Source organism: Vanellus vanellus (assembly GCF_965231255.1).
Source record: "Vanellus vanellus genome assembly, contig: HAP1_SCAFFOLD_74, whole genome shotgun sequence".
NCBI classification, from domain to species: Eukaryota; Metazoa; Chordata; class Aves; order Charadriiformes; family Charadriidae; genus Vanellus; species Vanellus vanellus.
Genome location: NW_028128549.1, coordinates 630622 through 648867, shown reverse-complemented (window position 1 = coordinate 648867; position 18246 = coordinate 630622).

The window sequence follows — 18246 nt, the reverse complement described above, 5'->3', positions numbered from 1 at the left end:
GGTAGCAACCCCAGACTCCTCCGTGGAAGATACCCAAGTTGATTTTTCTCCTTGGACTATTGTCCATCCTGCGGGATGCACCCGAGACTCCTCCCAGGTCTGTTTCTGAGTGTTTTCTTCCTGGGGTTTAGGGCCCTGTGATCCCGGGTAGCAACCCCAGACTCCTCAAGGGAAGATACCCGAGATGATTTTTCTCCTTGGACAAAGCTCCATCCTCTGGGAAGCATCCGAGACTCCTTGCAGGTATGTCCCTGAGTGTTTATTCCGGTGTTTTGGGGCCCTGTGATCCTGGGTAGCAACCCCAGACTCCTCCAGGGAAGATACCCGAGATGATTTTTCTCCTGGGACAAAGCTCCATCTTCTGGGATGCATATGAGATTCCTCCCAGGCATCTCCCAGACATTTTTCCTCTGGTTTGGGTCCCTGTAATCCCGGGTAGCAACCCCAGACTCCTCCAGGGAAGATACCCGAGATGATTTTTCTCCTGGGACAAAGCTCCATCTTCTGGGATGCATATGAGATTCCTCCCAGGCATCTCCCAGACATTTTTCCTGTGGTTTGGGTCCCTGTAATCCCGGGTAGCAACCCCAGACTCCTCCAGGGAAGACACCCAATATGATTTTTCTCTCTTGACAGTGGTCCATCCTGCGGGATCTACCCAGAATTCCTCCCAGGCATCTCCCGCAGAGTTTTCTCCAGTGCTTTAGGGCCCTGTGATCCCGGGTAGCAACCCCAGACTCCTCCAGGGAAGATACCCCAGATGATTTTTCTCCTTGGACAATGCTCCATCCTCTGGGAAGCATCCGAGACTCCTTACAGCTTTGTCCCTGAGTGTTTATTCCAGTGCTTTAGGGCCCTGTGATCCCGGGTAGCAACCCCAGACTCCTCTAGGGAAGATACCCGAGATAATTTTTCTCCGTGGACAATGCTCCATCCTCTGGGAAGCATCCGAAACTCCTTGCAGGCATGTCCCTGAGTTTTTATTCCGGTGTTTTGGGGCCCTGTGATCCCGGGTAGCAACCCCAGACTCCTCCAGGGAAGATACCCGAGATGATTTTTCTCCTTGGACAAAGCTCCATCCTCTGGGCTGCATCCGAGACTTGTCGCAGCTATGTCCCTGAGTCTTTTTCTCACGGTTTATGGTTCTGTCATCCCAAATAGCAACCCCAGACTCCTCCAGGGAAGACACCCAATATGATTTTTCTCTCTTGACAGTGGTACATCCTGCGGGATCTACCCAGAATTCCTCCCAGACGTCTCCCGCAGAGTTTTCTCCAGTGCTTTAGGGCCCTGTGATCCCGGGTAGCAACCCCAGACTCCTCCAGGGAAGATACCCGAGATGATTTTTCTCTTTGGACAATGCTCCATCCTCTGGGAAGCATCCGAGACTCCTTGCAGGTATGTCCCTGATTGTTTATTCCGGTGTTTTCGGGCCCTGTGATCCCGGGTAGCAACCACAGACTCCTCCAGGGAAGATACCCGAGATAATTTTTCTCCTTGGACAATGCTCCATCCTCTGGGAAGCATCCGAAACTCCTTCCAGGTATGTCCCTGAGTCTTTATTCCGGTGGTTTAGCGCCCTGTCATCCTGGGTAGTAATCCCAGACTCCTCCAGGGAAGATACCCGAGATGATTTTTCTCCTTGGACAAAGCTCCATCCTCTGGGAAGCATCCGAGACTCCGTGCAGGTATGTCCCTGAATGTTTATTCCGTTGTTTTGGGGCCCTGTGATCCCGGGTAGCAACCCCAGACTCCTCCAGGGAAGATACCCGAGATGATTTTTCTCCTGGGACAAAGCTCCATCTTCTGGGATGCATATGAGATTCCTCCCAGGCATCTCCCAGACATTTTTCCTGTGGTTTGGGTCCCTGTCATCCCGGGTAGCAACCCCAGACTCCTCCAGGGAAGATACCCGAGATGATTTTTCTCCTTGGACAAAGCTCCATCCTCTGGGAAGCATCCGAGACTTGTCGCAGCTATGTCCCTGAGTCTTTTTCTCACGGTTTATGGTTCTGTCATCCCAGGTAGCAACCCCAGACTCCTCCAGGGAAGACACCCAATATGATTTTTCTCTCTTGACAGTGGTCCATCCTGCGGGATCTACCCAGAATTCCTCCCAGGCGTCTCCCGCAGAGTTTTCTCCAGTGCTTTAGGGCCCTGTGATCCCAGGTAGCAACCCCAGACTCCTCCAGGGAAGATACCCGAGATGATTTTTCTCCTTGGACAATGCTCCATCTTCTGGGATGCATCTGAGATTCCACCCAGGCGTCTCCCGCAGACATTTTTCCTGTGTTTTCGGTCCCTGTAATCCCGGGTAGCAACCCCAGACTCCTCCAGGGAAGATACCCGAGATGATTTTTCTCCTTGGACAAAGCTCCATCCTCTGGGAAGCATCCGAGACTCCTTCCAGGTATGTCCCTGAGTCTTTATTCCGGTGGTTTAGCGCCCTGTCATCCTCGGTAGCAATCCCAGACTCCTCCAGGGAAGATACCCGAGATGATTTTTCTCCTTGGACAAAGCTCCATCCTCTGGGAAGCATCCGAGACTCCTTGCAGGTATGTCCCTGATTGTTTATTCCGGTGTTTTGGGGCCCTGTGATCCCGGGTAGCAACCCCAGACTCCTCCAGGGAAGATACCCGAGATAATTTTTCTCCTTGGACAATGCTCCATCCTCTGGGAAGCATCCGAAACTCCTTCCAGGTATGTCCCTTAGTCTTTATTCCGGTGGTTTAGCTCCCTGTCATCCTGGGTAGCAATCCCAGACTCCTCCAGGGAAGATACCCGAGATGATTTTTCTCCTTGGACAAAGCTCCATCCTCTGGGAAGCATCCGAGACTCCTTGCAGGTATGTCCCTGAGTGTTTATTACGGTGTTTTGGGGCCCTGTGATCCCGGGTAGCAACCCCAGACTCCTCCAGGGAAGATACCCGAGATGATTTTTCTCCTGGGAAAAAGCTCCATCTTCTGGGATGCATATGAGATTCCTCCCAGGCGTCTCCCGCAGACATTTTTCCTGTGGTTTGGTTCCCTGTAATCCCGGGTAGCAACCCCAGACTCCTCCAGGAAAGATACCCGAGATGATTTTTCTCCTTGGACAAAGCTCCATCCTCTGGGAAGCATCCGAGACTCCTTGCAGGTATGTCCCTGATTGTTTATTCCAGTGTTTTGGGGCCCTGTGATCCCGGGTAGCAACCCCAGACTCCTCCAGGGAAGATACCCGAGATGATTTTTCTCCTTGGACAATGCTCCATCTTCTGGGATGCATCTGAGATTCCTCCCAGGCGTCTCCCGCAAACATTTTTCCTGTGGTTTGGGTCCCTGTAATCCCGGGTAGCAACCCCAGACTCCTCCAGGGAAGATACCCGAGATGATTTTTCTCCTTGGACAAAGCTCCATCCTCTGGGAAGCATCCGAGACTCCTTCCAGGTATGTCCCTGAGTCTTTATTCCGGTAGTTTAGCGCCCTGTCATCCTGGGTAGCAATCCCAGACTCCTCCAGGGAAGATACCCGAGATGATTTTTCTCCTTGGACAAAGCTCCATCCTCTGGGAAGCATCCGAGACTCCTTGCAGGTATGTCCCTGAGTGTTTATTCCGGTGTTTTGGGGCCCTGTGATGCCGGGTAGCATCCCCAGACTCCTCCAGGGAAGATACCCGAGATGATTTTTCTCCTTGGACAATGCTCCATCTTCTGGGAGGCATCTGAGATTCCTCCCAGGCGTCTCCCGCAAACATTTTTCCTGTGGCTTGGATCCCTGTAATCCCGGGTAGCAACCCGCAGACTCCTCCAGGGAAGATATCCGGGATGATTTTTCTCCTTGGACAATGCTCCATTCTCTGGGAAGCATCCAAGACTCCTTGCAGGTATGTCCCTGAGTGTTTATTCCGGTGCTTTTGGGCCCTGTCATCCCGGGTAGCAACCCCAGACTCCTCCGTGGAAGATACCCGAGATGATTTTTCTCCTTGGACAATGCTCCATCCTGCGGGATGCACCCGAGACTCCTCCTAGCTCTGTTTCTGAGTGTTTTCTTCCTGGGGTTTAGGGCCATGTGATCCCGGGTAGCAACCCCAGACTCCTCCAGGGAAGATACCTGAGATGATTTTTCTCCTTGGACAATGCTCCATCTTCTGGGATGCATCTGAGATTCCTCCCAGGCGTCTCCCGCAAACATTTTTCCTGTGCTTTGGTTCCCTGTAATCCCGGGTAGCAACCCCAGACTCCTCCAGGAAAGATATCCGGGATCATTTTTCTCCTTGGACAATGCTCCATCCTCTGGGATGCATCCGAGACTTGTCGCAGCTATGTCCCTGAGTCTTTTTCTCACGGTTTATGGTTCTGTCATCCCAGGTAGCAACCCCAGACTCCTCCAGGGAAGACACCCAATATGATTTTTCTCCATTACAATGCTCCATTCTCTGGGAAGCATCCGAGACTCCTTGCCGGTATGTCCTTGAATGTTTATTCCGGTGCTTTTGGGCCCTGTCATCCCGGGTAGCAACCCCAGACTCACCGTGGAAGATACCCGAGATGATTTTTCTCCTTGGACAATGCTCCATCCTGCGGGATGCACTCGAGACTCCTCCCAGCTCTGTTTCTGAGTGTTTTCTTCCTGGGGTTTAGGGCCCTGTGATCCCGGGTAGCAACCCCAGACTCCTCCAGGGAAGATACCCGAGATGATTTTTCTCTTTGGACAATGCTCCATCCTCTGGGATGCATCTGAGATTCCTCCCAGGCGTCTCCCGCAGACATTTTTCCTGTGGTTTGGTTCCCTGTAATCCCGGGTAGCAACCCCAGACTCCTCCAGGGAAGATACCCGAGATGATTTTTCTCCTTGGACAAAGCTCCATCCTCTGGGAAGCATCCGAGACTCCTTGCAGGTATGTCCCTGAGTGTTTATTCCGGTGTTTTGGGTCCCTGTGATCCCGGGTAGCAACCCCAGACTCCTCCAGGGAAGATACCCGAGATGATTTTTCTCCTTGGACAATGCTCCATCCTCTGGGATGCATCCGAGACTTGTCGCAGCTATGTCCCTGAGTCTTTTTCTCACGGTTTATGGTTCTGTCATCCCAGGTAGCAACCCCAGACTCCTCCAGGGAAGACACCCAATATGATTTTTCTCTCTTGACAGTGGTCCATCCTGCGGGATCTACCCAGAATTCCTCCCAGGTGTCTCCCGCAGAGTTTTCTCCGGTGTTTTGGGGCCCTGTGATCCCGGGTAGCAACCCCAGACTCCTCCAGGGTAGATACCCGAGATGATTTTTCTCCTTGGACAATGCTCCATCTTCTGGGATGCATCTGAGATTCCTCCCAGGCGTGTCCCGCAAACATTTTTCCTGTGGCTTGGGTCCCTGTAATCCCGGGTAGCAACCCCAGACTCCTCCAGGGAAGATACCCGAGATGATTTTTCTCCTTGGACAATGCTCCATCCTCTGGGAAGCATCCGAGACTCCTTGCAGGTATGTCACTGAGTGTTTATTCCGGTGCTTTTGGGCCCTGTCATCCTGGGTAGCCACCCCAGACTCCTCCAGGGAAGATACCCGAGATGATTTTTCTCCTTGGACAATGTTCCATCCTCTGGGTTTCACCCGAGACTCCTTCCAGGCTTCTGTTGTTGTCTTTTGTCATGTATTTTAGGGACCTCAGATCCCTGTAGGACCTCCAGACTCTCCAATGGGAGATAACTGTGATGGTTTTTTCTCACTGGGAAGTAACCTATCATGTTTTTTCTCTTTTAGGCAAAGCTTTTTACCCCGCAATAAACCCATGGCTCCTTCCAGGCATCTCCCAGAGACTTTTGATCTCTAGTTGAGGGACCTGATATCACAGGTAGCTACCAAGACTCCTCCAAGGAAGCTTCCTTCTGTTTTGCCAGTAGGTCTCTGTTCCTGGATCCATCTAACCCTCCCATTAGGGTTAGGTTAGGGTGTGCGTTCTGTATGAGAATCCCACAGCTCCAGGGACACGTGGCTGGAAAAGGTATGTCGAGGAGGGAACGGCATTGCACCAACATCGCTTCCTTGACACTCTGATGGTGTGCTCCCCCTCCCCGCCTTCCAACCTGACCTTTATCTCCCGTGACCCTGCCCAAGCACTAACACCCGTGGTGGTCACAATGGGCACGTGTACATGTGATGGCTGTCCCCGGCTCGATGTGGTTTCGGGGAAACACATAACACCACAGTAGCCAAGGGCTAACTTGTGCAGTGCTGGTACTGTGGCCAATATGCAGATATGACTATAGGTCAATCATCTCACCCACATCAATAGTGAACAGCCCAAGAGCCCTTTGAGCTCCCCTGCACGCCAGGATCTCCCCATGAGCGGGGACGCCTCTCAAGGTTACTCCTCGAGCTTCACAGATTCTTTGCCGCAACAGATCCTCGGTCAGTGACTAATAGCACGCAAAACTGTGAAATCTTAGCTAAGTGATGGAAAGGATTGATTGCACATATATAATCCCTTAGACATAAACCGTTGACCCAGTCCGGGACCAGGATTGGATCCAGCCGCACCCAGACTCCTCTCTGAGAAGGAGGTTAGAAAGCAAGGGGCTCCTTTCCGAACCTCAGCCCAACAGGAGGGTCTCCCTGGCAGTTCTGCCTGACCCTGTCCTCCATGCAGGAAATAACCAAGTGTACCTTGCCATCGAATCCTGCTAAAGCACTGTCGCATTTACTCTCAAACTTTGTTAAATCCCTGTTTTGTATCAATAAACGTGTCACTGCTCCTCTCTACGAGTGAAGTGCATCGCTCCATCCGCAACAGACACCTCTCTCCTCTGGGCCACCCGTGCTGCTGGGGACCTCAGCCTCAGCCCACGCTGCCATTAGCTGCCTGTCAAAGCGCTGCTACGGGATGGTGAAGGCAGGAACAGCTTTCCATCCTTGCTCCTTTTGTGTAGGAGCAGTTGCTGGATGTTTTCCATTTTGGAGTGGGGCTCTGGCGAGTGTGGGAGAGAGTGTTGGGATCGTTACGGTGCAAGGAAAGCGCAGAGCCCCAGTGTTGGTCGGGCTGTAAAAGTGCTGCCAAGGGATAGTGAGGGCAAGCAGTCTAATATGACCGAACTGAATGAAACAATCCAGGAATTCTTTACTTACTGAATCTCACTTGGATACAGCCCACGCTGAGGGATGCTGGACTAAAGTCACACTCCTTTTCTTTGGAGGAATTCTGAAAGGAAAAGGAACCAAAGAACTGTTACACAATGTAAAATTCTATTGTACAGGAGAAGTTTATTTGTTTGCTTGCTTTAAGAACTAAAGCTGGTTTCAAACCCTAAAAATGCAAGGTAACCAAAGTACAGAACGAGATCCCCGAGCTAAACAAAAGACATCTCTCTCGTCTGTGCTATCGCCTAGCAGCCAACTACTCCCCTCGATAAATATCACCGTCAGGAGGAGCCCAATTTGACCTCTCCCTGAATGGCAGCTGGACTGCACGCCAGGCGACTCTCCCCGTGGGCAGGGGCGACTCTCAAGGTTAGAGATTCCTTACCTGAGACTGAGAGCCTTCCTCACCCACAGCGGAGAGATGCCTTAGCTGCGGCAGATCCTCAGTAAGTGACTGAGAGCGTGCTGAATTAGTACTAATGAGACATTACTAATCCATGCAGCTACTCAATATTATTGCAAACATTGTATAGGTAATTCCGTTAGACATAAGCTGTTCTCCAAGTCTGAGACCGGGGCTCCATAAGGAGTTTAGAAGGCAAGGGGATCCACTCTGAACCTCGTGACTCAATGGGAGGGTCTTCCTTACTCTTTGCGTCTCCAGTCTCTGTGTGTATCAGCCTAACCTGCTTCTAACTCAGTTTTCCTTTGTATGTTTTTTCCAAGCGGTAGGTAATCATAGAATGATCTGGGTCATCTTCAATTGGATCTGGTTGCTCAGAGCCCCATCCAACCTGACCTGGAATGTTTCCAGGTATGGGCCATCTCCCACCTCTTTGGGCAACCTGGGCCAGTGTCTCCCCACCCTCATCATCAAAAACCATAATCTTCCCAGATGCCCCATCCCTGCTTATTGCAGGGGGTTGGACTCAACAACCTCTAAAGGTCCCTTCCAACCCAAATGATTCTATGACACTGTGATTTCACTGATGTTTCCCTGTTGGCTTCTGTTCCGTCAGAAGCCCCTGGCTCATCTCCATAAGACTCCAAGTGTGCTGCACCCAGCACGTCTCAGACCAACAGGCTGAGGGTCCTCGCTGGCGCCCCGTCCCCCTGACCTTAGCATGTTCCCGCAGCTTGTCACAGGCAAGGCTGATCCTATCCCTGACCCCTTCAAGCCTGATCCTATCCCTGACCCCTTCAAGTCTAGTTTAAAGCTCTGCCAATGAGTCCCACTGGCTCCTGAGCAAAGACCCTCTTCCCCCTTTCAGAAAGCTCAATCCCATCTGACCCCAGCAGGCCTGGCACCATGGAGGCCACCCTATTTGTGAAAAAAACAAACAAACAAACAAAGAAAAAAAACCCAACCCCCCCCAAAAAAACCCAAAAAACCCCACCCAACAAAATTGTGGTGGTGACAGCAGCCACGGAGCCATGTATTAAGAGACCAGGTCCATCTGTTCCTTCCAGTGTCGCTGCGCATAACTGGAAGGAGAGAGGAAAAATAGCCGGCGCTCCAGATTCCCTTACCACCCATCCCAAGGCCCTGAAGTCTCTCCGGATCTCCTTCAGACTACGCATTGCGGCTTCGTGGCCACCCACAGGGAAGAGCAGCGCTGGGCAATAGTCCGAGGGCCGTACCAGGCCGGGAAGTTTCCTAGTGACGTCCTTAACCCGGGCCCAGGGGGGCAGCAGACTTCCCCAAGAGGACGGTCTGCCCGGTGAGTCAGGGGTATGTGATAGAGACAATAACACATTGTGCACTGATTGACTAGCAGTGATTCATAACCTAAAGGACAGGCCTGATAAACATGGACGAAGCAAGAAGTCTTGAGATTGCCAAGGACAGCTCCTGATAACGAATAAGAGAAGGCCTTGAAAAGCGGCTGAAACCAACCCTGCGGTCTGGACAAAGACCAAAGAAGAACTGAGTCTGCGCAAGGACAAAGAGTTACTTGCGGTGATGAAGAGGAATCATCAGCCTTCATGGTCACCACCCTCAGCGGCCACCACCAGGAGGCATTGCGCAAGCGCAGTTGGGAGGAGTTTATGGAAATGACTTCTTAGAGCTAATTTTAATACGAAGTGGGGACAGGTTATGCATATGTATAGGTGTATTGTGAAATCTTATGATTATGTAATTAAGAACTATATATATTTGAGAAAGCCGCTGCATTGGGCACGCACGATTGTGGTGGGGCGACCCCCCCGTGCTGCCCAGCGCTGAATAAATATACCCACTTTACAACCTTCCCGGTTGTGGAGTCTCTGGAGTTTCCTTTCCGCATGTCACCGGCAGATCCGGTCCTCCGTTCCCGTCCCCGTCTCCGGGAGGGCAGAGCGCGGCTCCAGCGGCCCCTCTCTCTCTCGCTCACGCTCCCGGCTGCTCCTCAGCCTTTCTCCTTCCCCCCCGGCTCCGCCGCCAGGCCGAGCGCACCGTCCCCCTGCTCCCCCCTCACGCTGCGCTGCTCTCCGCCGCGGAGCGGGCCGGCCCCGGAGCGGCTCCCTCGGCCACCGGCCGCTCCCTCCGCTGCGGCGCGTTTGAGCCTCCCGCCGTTGCCCGGGCAACGCCCAGGTCTCGCCAGCGGCTGTGGCGAGAGGTACCGGCTGCCGCTCGGCTCCGCTCGGCAACACTCGGCCCCGCTCGGATCGGCTCGTCATCTCGCGGCCCCTCTCGGCCGGTCAGGGCCGTCCCCGAGCGCGGCGGCGGGGCCGGGCTGGCGCAGGGCGGGCAGAGGAGCGGCGGGCGGAGGGGCCGAGCCGCCCCGGGAGGCGGCCGCGGGGCGCTCCCCTCCTGCGCTGCCCCGAGGTCCCGGCCGGCCCGGGGCAGCCGCTCGGTGTCCCTCGGGTCCCCGCTGTCCGGGCGTCGGGGCAGCCCCGGGGCTGGGCTGGGGCCGGCTCCGTCCCGGCGGCCATCCCCCTTTGGCGGGGCAGCCGGCGGGGGGCACGGCCGGACCCTCCTGCCTGCCCCGGGCCCCGCCACACGGGCTCTGTGCCGCACACACCGTCCCGTCCGTACCCGCCCTCTCCCCCGCTGGGAGGGCGGTGGGGCCACCGCGGGGCGGGCAGAGCCCTGTGGGGCTGCGCCCGGGAGTCACCGAGCGCCGCAGGTTGCCCGATGCGGAGCGAAAGGAGCCCGAGGGGCCGCCCAGAGCAGCCCCCGCAGCGCAGCGCAGCGGCACAGGCAGCGGCAGGAGGGGCAGCCCCCGGCCGGGGGAGCCCCCGTCGGGGCGGGTAAGTAGCACAGCCACGTCTGCGCAAGAGGAGCAACGCAGAAGCCTTTTCCCGCCCCGACTGCTCCCGCCAGCGAGCTCGGGGCCGGTGGCACTGACGGCGGCAGCCAGGAGCATCGGGCCCCGAGTCACCGGTGCCGACAGCACAGGCGCCGCTGGAGGCGTCCGCCTCTTCCCGCCCCGACGGGATGCCGAGGGCAAGAGCGGGAAGAGGCCCCCAGACACAGCCCCGCTGCCTTGCTGCGGCTCCTCTGCTTCCACTACCTTTCCCTTTCCTTCCACAAGGCCGCCGTATCTTCACCACCTTGACTTTTTTCATGCTGGGAAGCAGAGGCCCGGCTCATACTAGAAACCTCTGCTGCTTCTTGGAGGGAATGAGTGTTTTCTGCCGGGGTAAGACTGATTAAAGACTGATTAAAATAACACCAAGTTCCAAGTTGCTGCTTCTTTTATTAGAATCCCATAGAACAGTTTTTCAAAGTCACATTGCCACTTTGTGACACGCAAGGATCAAAATCTTAAAGCTTGTTGCTCTTTTCCCCAAAACTCTAGGTTGTGCAGAAAAACACATTCCAACCCAACACCTTCAGTACATCAATTTGGAAACATAAACAAAGTAGCATTTCACTTAAAGCATTCACTAGCTGAGACAAGCCATGTGAAAAGCAGAGTTACACAAGAAACAATACCACCAAACAGTCACACTACAAGTTTACCTTTCCACAACAATCAGTGCTTCCAGGTCAGTTCTTTCCACCAAAAAGATGCTGGAGTGGCAAAAAGATGATGCTGGGGAAACAACAACAAGAGCACGTTACACTGCCAGTCCTTCTCTGAGAATTGTAATGACAAGGCCATTTCTGGCCACCAGAAAGACACAACCCCAGCACAAAACAGACAGGGAAAGACTGAAAAAATAGAGACAACATAAAGAATAACTGGTGCACGGTGATGTTAATTTCAGTTTGCAATGGTGTCTTCAGGAGTGTTATGGTTTGAGAGACCCATAACAATCTGTTGTCATTTAGACAATCATTCTATCACCCGATGACCCCTCCCCACCTGGGAAAGGGAAATCGGGAAAAACAAGAAAACCCGAGAGCTGAAGTACAAACAGATTTAATAAAATAAGATTAGATAATTAACATTAACAGCACTAAAGAACTGATATTGATCCCGACACCAATACAGAATATGCAAAGATTATACTCAGCCAATTCTATCAGTAGGAAGCTGTGCACTCCCAGCAGTGGACAGCTAATGTGGGACACTGCGAGCGCTATGGCTTCAGGAGGAAGGGAAGGCCTCAGGGCTCCGGCACCAGGGCACGAAGTTCTCAGGATGGCAGCCATCAGGGGAGAGAGAGAGAGCACTTCGCAGCAAACTTTCTAATTTATAATGAGTGTGACGTTGATGGTATGAAATAATCCTGTTGGCCAGCTTGGGTCAAGTGCCCGGGTCTCGCTCCTCCTCATCCCTGCACCTGGCTAGCTCGAAAACACTGAGACCTTGAGACCCACACACCATAGCTGGCTGTAAAGTCAATATTTTCACAAATTCAGACACTGGAGTCTTCTGAAAGTGCAGTTTTCCCAAGCATTAGAAGAGAAATTAGTCCTGTGTCTCTCAAACCAGGACATTCCACCCCTTATTTCATACCATATATATGACACACTCAAATTACTGTTGTATTAGTCCTCTCATATATATACACACAAATATATAATCCTCTAAAGCTATAAACTATTCCTCTAAAAGGTCTATTAAGTTTTTTAGTTGAAAACTAGGAGTTCCATCTATCACAATAGTCTTTTAGGGTAAGAACCAGTGATGTGGCATCGTCTCAGTTGTCAGATCGGGACCGGGCCTCCATACAGGACAACAGACGTGTAGAGTTGGGTGCAGCAATATAACGTGTTGTGCTCACGGCTAGCATGTTCCCTGTCGCTGGACGCCATTCGATGGAGTTTCATTACCGGTTTCATTACCACCATGTTATCCTGAAAAACACTTATTGAACACTGTCAGTGTTATGTGACAATTAACACCACACATTTTAAAATTAAGGATTCTCGCCCCAAATCAAATCTCCTAACGGGTACATCGAACTTCTCCATTTTCCTGCATCACCCACCAGGTATGCCCTGGTCCTTCAGCAAAAGCAACCCCACGAGTGGGCCTGCCTTTACCTGAGGCCGGGGTAATCGAGACTGTTTTCCCCAACATATTCTTTACATGCACCACAGGGACCTTGTCCCCTTCTACAATAGGTAAAAGCTCTGACTGAGCCGGACCAGCTCGGCTGACAGTTCCCCTGGTGTTGACTAACCAGGTGGCTTTCGGTAAATGCTCATCCCACTTTTTAAATGTTCCAGCAGTCATTGCTTTCAAGGTAGTCTTCAGTAATCCATCACATCGTTCGACCTTCCCAGCAGCTGGTGCGTGGTAGGGGATATGATATATCCATTCAATACCATGTTCTTTAGCCCAGGCATCTATGAGATTATTTCGGAAGTGAGTCCCATTGTCCGACTCAATTCTCTCTGGAGTACCATGTCGCCACAACATTTGTCTTTCCAGGCCTAAAATAGTGCTACGGGCAGTGGCATGAGACACAGCATAAGTTTCCAGCCATCCGGTGGTTGCTTCCACCATTGTAAGCACATAGCACTTGCCCTGGCGGGTTCGTGGAAGGGAAATATAGTCACTTTGCCAGGCCTCTCCATACTTATATTTCAGCCACTGTTCCCCGTACCATAAAGGTTTTGACCGTTTAGCTTGCTTAATTTCAGCACGTTTCACATTCATAAATAACCTGTGATATATTATCCATAGTCAAATCCACCCCTTGGTCACGAGCCCATCTGTATGTCGCATCTCTTCCTTGATGACCTGAAGTGTCATGGGCCCACTGAGCTAAAAACAATTCACTATTACGTTGCCAATCCAAGTCTACTTGGGACACTTTAATTTTAGCAGCCTGATCCACCTGCTGGTTGATTTGTTGTTCCTCAGTGGCCCGACTCTTGGGTACATGGGCATCTACATGGCATACCTTAACAGACAACTTTTCTAATCGGGCAGCAATATCTTGCCACAAATCAGCAGCCCAAACGGGTTTACCTCTGCGCTGCCAGTTACTCTTTTTCCACTCCTTTAACCATCCCCACAAGGCATGTGCCACCATCCATGAGTCAGTATAAAGATAAAGCACCGGCCACTTTTCTCGCTCGGCAATATTTAAAGCCAACTGGATGGCTTTCACTTCTGCAAACTGACTCGACTCACCCACTCCCTCAGCCGCTTCTGCGACTCGCCGAGTGGGACTCCATACAGCAGCTTTCCACCTTCACTGGTTTCCTACAATACGACAAGATCCATCTGTGAATAGCGCATATTGCCTTTCATTTGCTGATAATTGATTATATGGTGGGGCTTCCTCAGCACGCACCACCCTCTCCTCTGGGGACCCGCCAAAATCTGTGCCTTGTGGCCAATCCGTGATCACCTCCAAAATTCCTGGACGATTAGGGTTCCCTATTCGAGCTCGCTGAGTAATTAGTGCGATCCATTTACTCCACGTCGCATCAGTGGCGTGATGTGTGGAAGGAGCCTTCCCTTTAAACATCCAGTTCAACACTGGCAACCGAGGCGCCGGGAGGAGCTGTGCTTCAGTACCAATTACCTCCGAAGCAGCTCCAACTCCTTCATATGCTGCCAATATCTCTTTCTCAGTAGTGGTATACCGAGCCTCTGATCCTCTATATGCTCGGCTCCAAAACCCACGGGGTCGGCCTCGAGTCTCTCCAGGTGCCCTTTGCCAGAGACTCCAGGTAGGGCCGTTCTCCCCCGCTGCAGTGTAGAGCACATTTTTTACATCTGGTCCAGTCCGAACTGGCCCAAGGGCTACTGCATGGACAATTTCCCGTTTAATTTGTTCAAAGGCTGATTGCTGCTCAGGGCCCCATTTAAAATCATTCTTCTTCCTCGTCACTTCATAGAGAGGGCTCACAATCTGACTGTAACCAGGAATATGCATTCTCCAGAAACCCACAACGCCTAAGAAGGTTTGTGTTTCCTTTTTGTTAGTAGGTGGTGACATAGCTGTTATTTTATTAATCACGTCCATTGGGATCTGACGACGCCCGTCTTGCCACTTAATTCCTAAAAACTGGATTTCTCGCGCAGGCCCCTTGACCTTACCTCGTTTGATGGCAAAACCAGCTTCCAGAAGGATTTGGATGACCTTCTCCCCTTTCTCAAAAACTTCTTCTGCTGTATTACCCCATACAATGATGTCGTCAATGTATTGCAGGTGTTCTGGAGCTCCACCCTTCTCCAGTGCAGTCTGGAAGTCCAGTGCAGTCCATGGCAAACAGTAGGGCTGTGTTTCCACCCCTGGGGCAGTCGATTCCAGGTGTACTGTACGCCCCTCCAGGTGAAAGCAAACTGGCCTGCACTCTGCCGCTAAAGGAATAGAGAAAAAGGCATTAGCAATGTCCATTGTAGCATACCACTCAGCTTCCTTTGACTCCAGCTCATAATGAAGTTCTAACATATCTGGGACGGCAGCACTCAGTGGTGGTGTGACTTCATTCAGGCCACGATAGTCTACCGTCAGTCTCCATTCCCCATTAGGCTTTCGCACTGGCCATATGGGACTGTTAAAGGGTGAACGAGTCCTACTGATCCCCCCTTGGCTTTCCAGCTGACGGATCAACTTCTGGATAGGGAGCAAAGAATCTCGATTAGTGCGATATTGTCGCCTATGCACCGTTGTAATAGCAACGGGCACCTTTTGTTCCTCAACCCTCAATAACCCCACAATAGAAGGGTCCTCTGACAGCCCAGGCAAAGTAGACAGTTGGATAACTTCCTCCATCTCCACCGCCGCTACACCAAACGCCCACCAGTACCCCCTCGGGTCCTTAAAATACCCTCTCCTGAAGTAATCAATGCCAAGAATGCATGGAGCACCTGGACCAGTCACAATGGGGAACTCTTCCCATTTATTCCCAGTTAGGCTCACTTCGGCCTCCAATACAGTCAGCTCTTGAGATCCCCCCATCACTCCAACAATCGTGATGGGTTCTGCCCCTCTGTGATTTGACGGCATTATGGTGCACTGTGCACCAGTGTCCACCAAGGCCCTATACTTTTGTGGTTCTGATGTGCCAGGCCATCGAATCCACACAGTCCAATAAACTCGATTATCCCCCTCCTCCTCCTGGCCGGAGGCAGGACACCTCTACTTTCGACTAGAGGGTCCCTCAGTGCCATCCCTGACAGCCACATGTCGTAAATCAGGTTCCGAAGCCCATCTGTGCTGTCTGGGGGACTGTCCACTGGAAACTGGAGCAGCATGTCTTCTGAAAGAATCCCTCCTTGGGGGTGTTTTACTCCGCAAGTCACGTACGCGTGTCTGTAATGCTGAAGTAGGTTTTCCATCCCACTGCTTCATGTTTTCCCCCCAATCACGCAAAGTAGCCCACAGAACACGTCGCGGTGTGCATCGTTTCCCTTGAACAGTTCTTTTAGGAAAACGTTTTTCCTTAACTGAGACACCAGCCTGGTCACACGACTTGTCCAACGCTGAAACACCGGCCCGGTCACGTAACCTGTCCAATGCTGAGACACCATCCTGTGGGGTAGAAAAAAGATTATGTGCATAATGCTGCATGTCAGTATCCACATCACCCACCGTCAGTGCCTCATCCTCTTTCCAACGAAAGAATGCCAATACATGAGCGTATGCTGCCGGTGCACTCAGTACCCACTTGCGCCAAATGGGTCCAGTAATTTTGAGTCCATCTGGATTTAATGATGCCTGCAGGTTGTCCAAATCAGTAAAAATCATCTCTCTCACAGCTATTTCCCTCAGATTCTGAACACCTCTCTCAATAGTTGTCCACTTGGATGGGCAGTATGGGATAGCGTCCTTATAGGGATACCTGCTCCTCACACTTAACAGGAGTCGCCTCCAGAGGGTGAGGGATTCTGGCGGTCCTCCAAGAGCCCTGTCAATACCCGAATCTCTAGCTAATGGTCCCAGCCGCTTGGCTTCTCTACCATGTCAGTTCAAACTATCAGCTCTAGTATCCCAGCATCGGAATAGCCAAGGAATCACTTGCTCGCCTTCCTGACGGCCATAATCCTTACGTATGTCATGCACCTCACTAAGGGTTAATGATCGAGTAGTCTCCTCTGTCACTTCGTTGTATGATGTCCCTGGTTGCCCATTGCTGTCTGGCCCTAGTGCACGTTTCCTCTAATGTACAGGGTTGACTGATACTGGCACCGACTGTGTCTGTAGCTCAGCTGCATCAGCCATCACCACGGTCAGAGTAGGTCTGGTCCTTGTTGCAGCTGCGGGTGCTGTCGTGGGAGGCGGTGGGGTCTGGATGGGATCAGTGTCTGTCACAGGGCCAGCAGGGGCTGCGCAGGGATGAGGTATGTCGCGGGGGCCGTGCAGGCGCGATGTCCGTCGGGGGGGCTGGCGGGGTCTGTGCCGGTACGGTGTACAGCAGGGGGGGTCGGTGGGGACTGTCGTAGGAGCCAGCAGGATCTCAGCCTGCAGAGTCTGGATGGGATCACTGCCTGCCATAGAGGCCGGCGGCGGCTGTGGCCGGTAGGAGCCGGCGCGGTCTCTGCCGGACGTTTCCCTCTACTGCAGATCCAGACAATAAAACAGATCAAACCCTCAAAACTTAACAACCCAAGCACAACAATCAAAATATTCCAAGGGTATTCCAAACTCTCAAAAAATGTTACTATTGATGACATCAGTACCTACAAATTCTCAAGAGACATCCCCTCCTTTGCTAAATGGCCCGTAACATAACCCAAGGTATAATTATGCACAATGGTCAGCAAAGGACTCCCACCGTCCAGAGGTGGGTCTGACCGCTGTGATTCTCGAGATGTCATTACATAGGTGACAAATAATGGAAAGATTACAAACGACCCGATAACGTAGCAAAATACCGCCACACAAAATAACAAGGCAATGTTTTTGAATCCAAACTGAGAAACGATAAGCTGCCTTAAAGGAGAGAGAAACAGCAATGACCTCCCCCACAGCTCTGATAGCTCCTGACCTAAGTTTATACAAAGATAGCGGAGAACTCTGACCAGGTTCCTTTGAAACCATTCCAACAGAGTCATAGTGACTTTTTAATGAATCCAATCAAATCTGTTTAAGACTTCAACCCTTCAGAACTCTCCAATTAAAACTTATAGTTCTCACAGCACTATTTAAATTAAGCGCAAAATATCACACTGAGTGCCAAACTTGTTACAATACCACGTTGGGCGCCAAATTTGTTATGGTTTGAGAGACCCATAACAATTTGTTGTCATTTAGACAATCATTCTATCACCCAATGACCCCTCCCCACCTGGGAAAGGGAAATCGGGAAAAACAAGAAAACCCGAGAGCTGAAGTATAAACAGATTTAATAGAATAAGATTAGATAATTAACATTAACAGCACTAAAGAACTGATATTGATCCCGACACCAGTACAGAATATGCAAAGATTATACTCAGCCAATTCTATCAGTAGGAAGCTGTGCACTCCCAGCAGTGGACAGCTAATGTGGGACACTGCGAGCGCTACGGCTTCAGGAGGAAGGGAAGGCCTCAGGGCTCCGGCACCAGGGCACGAAGTTCTCAGGATGGCAGCCATCAAGGGAGAGAGAGAGAGCACTTCGCAGCAAACTTTCTAATTTATAATGAGTGTGACGTTGATGGTATGAAATAATCCTGTTGGCAGCTTGGGTCAAGTGCCCGGGTCTCGCTCCTCCTCATCCCTGCACCTGGCTAGCTCGAAAACGCTGAGACCTTGAGACCCACACACCATAGCTGGCTGTAAAGTAAATATTTTCACAAATTCAGACACTGGAGT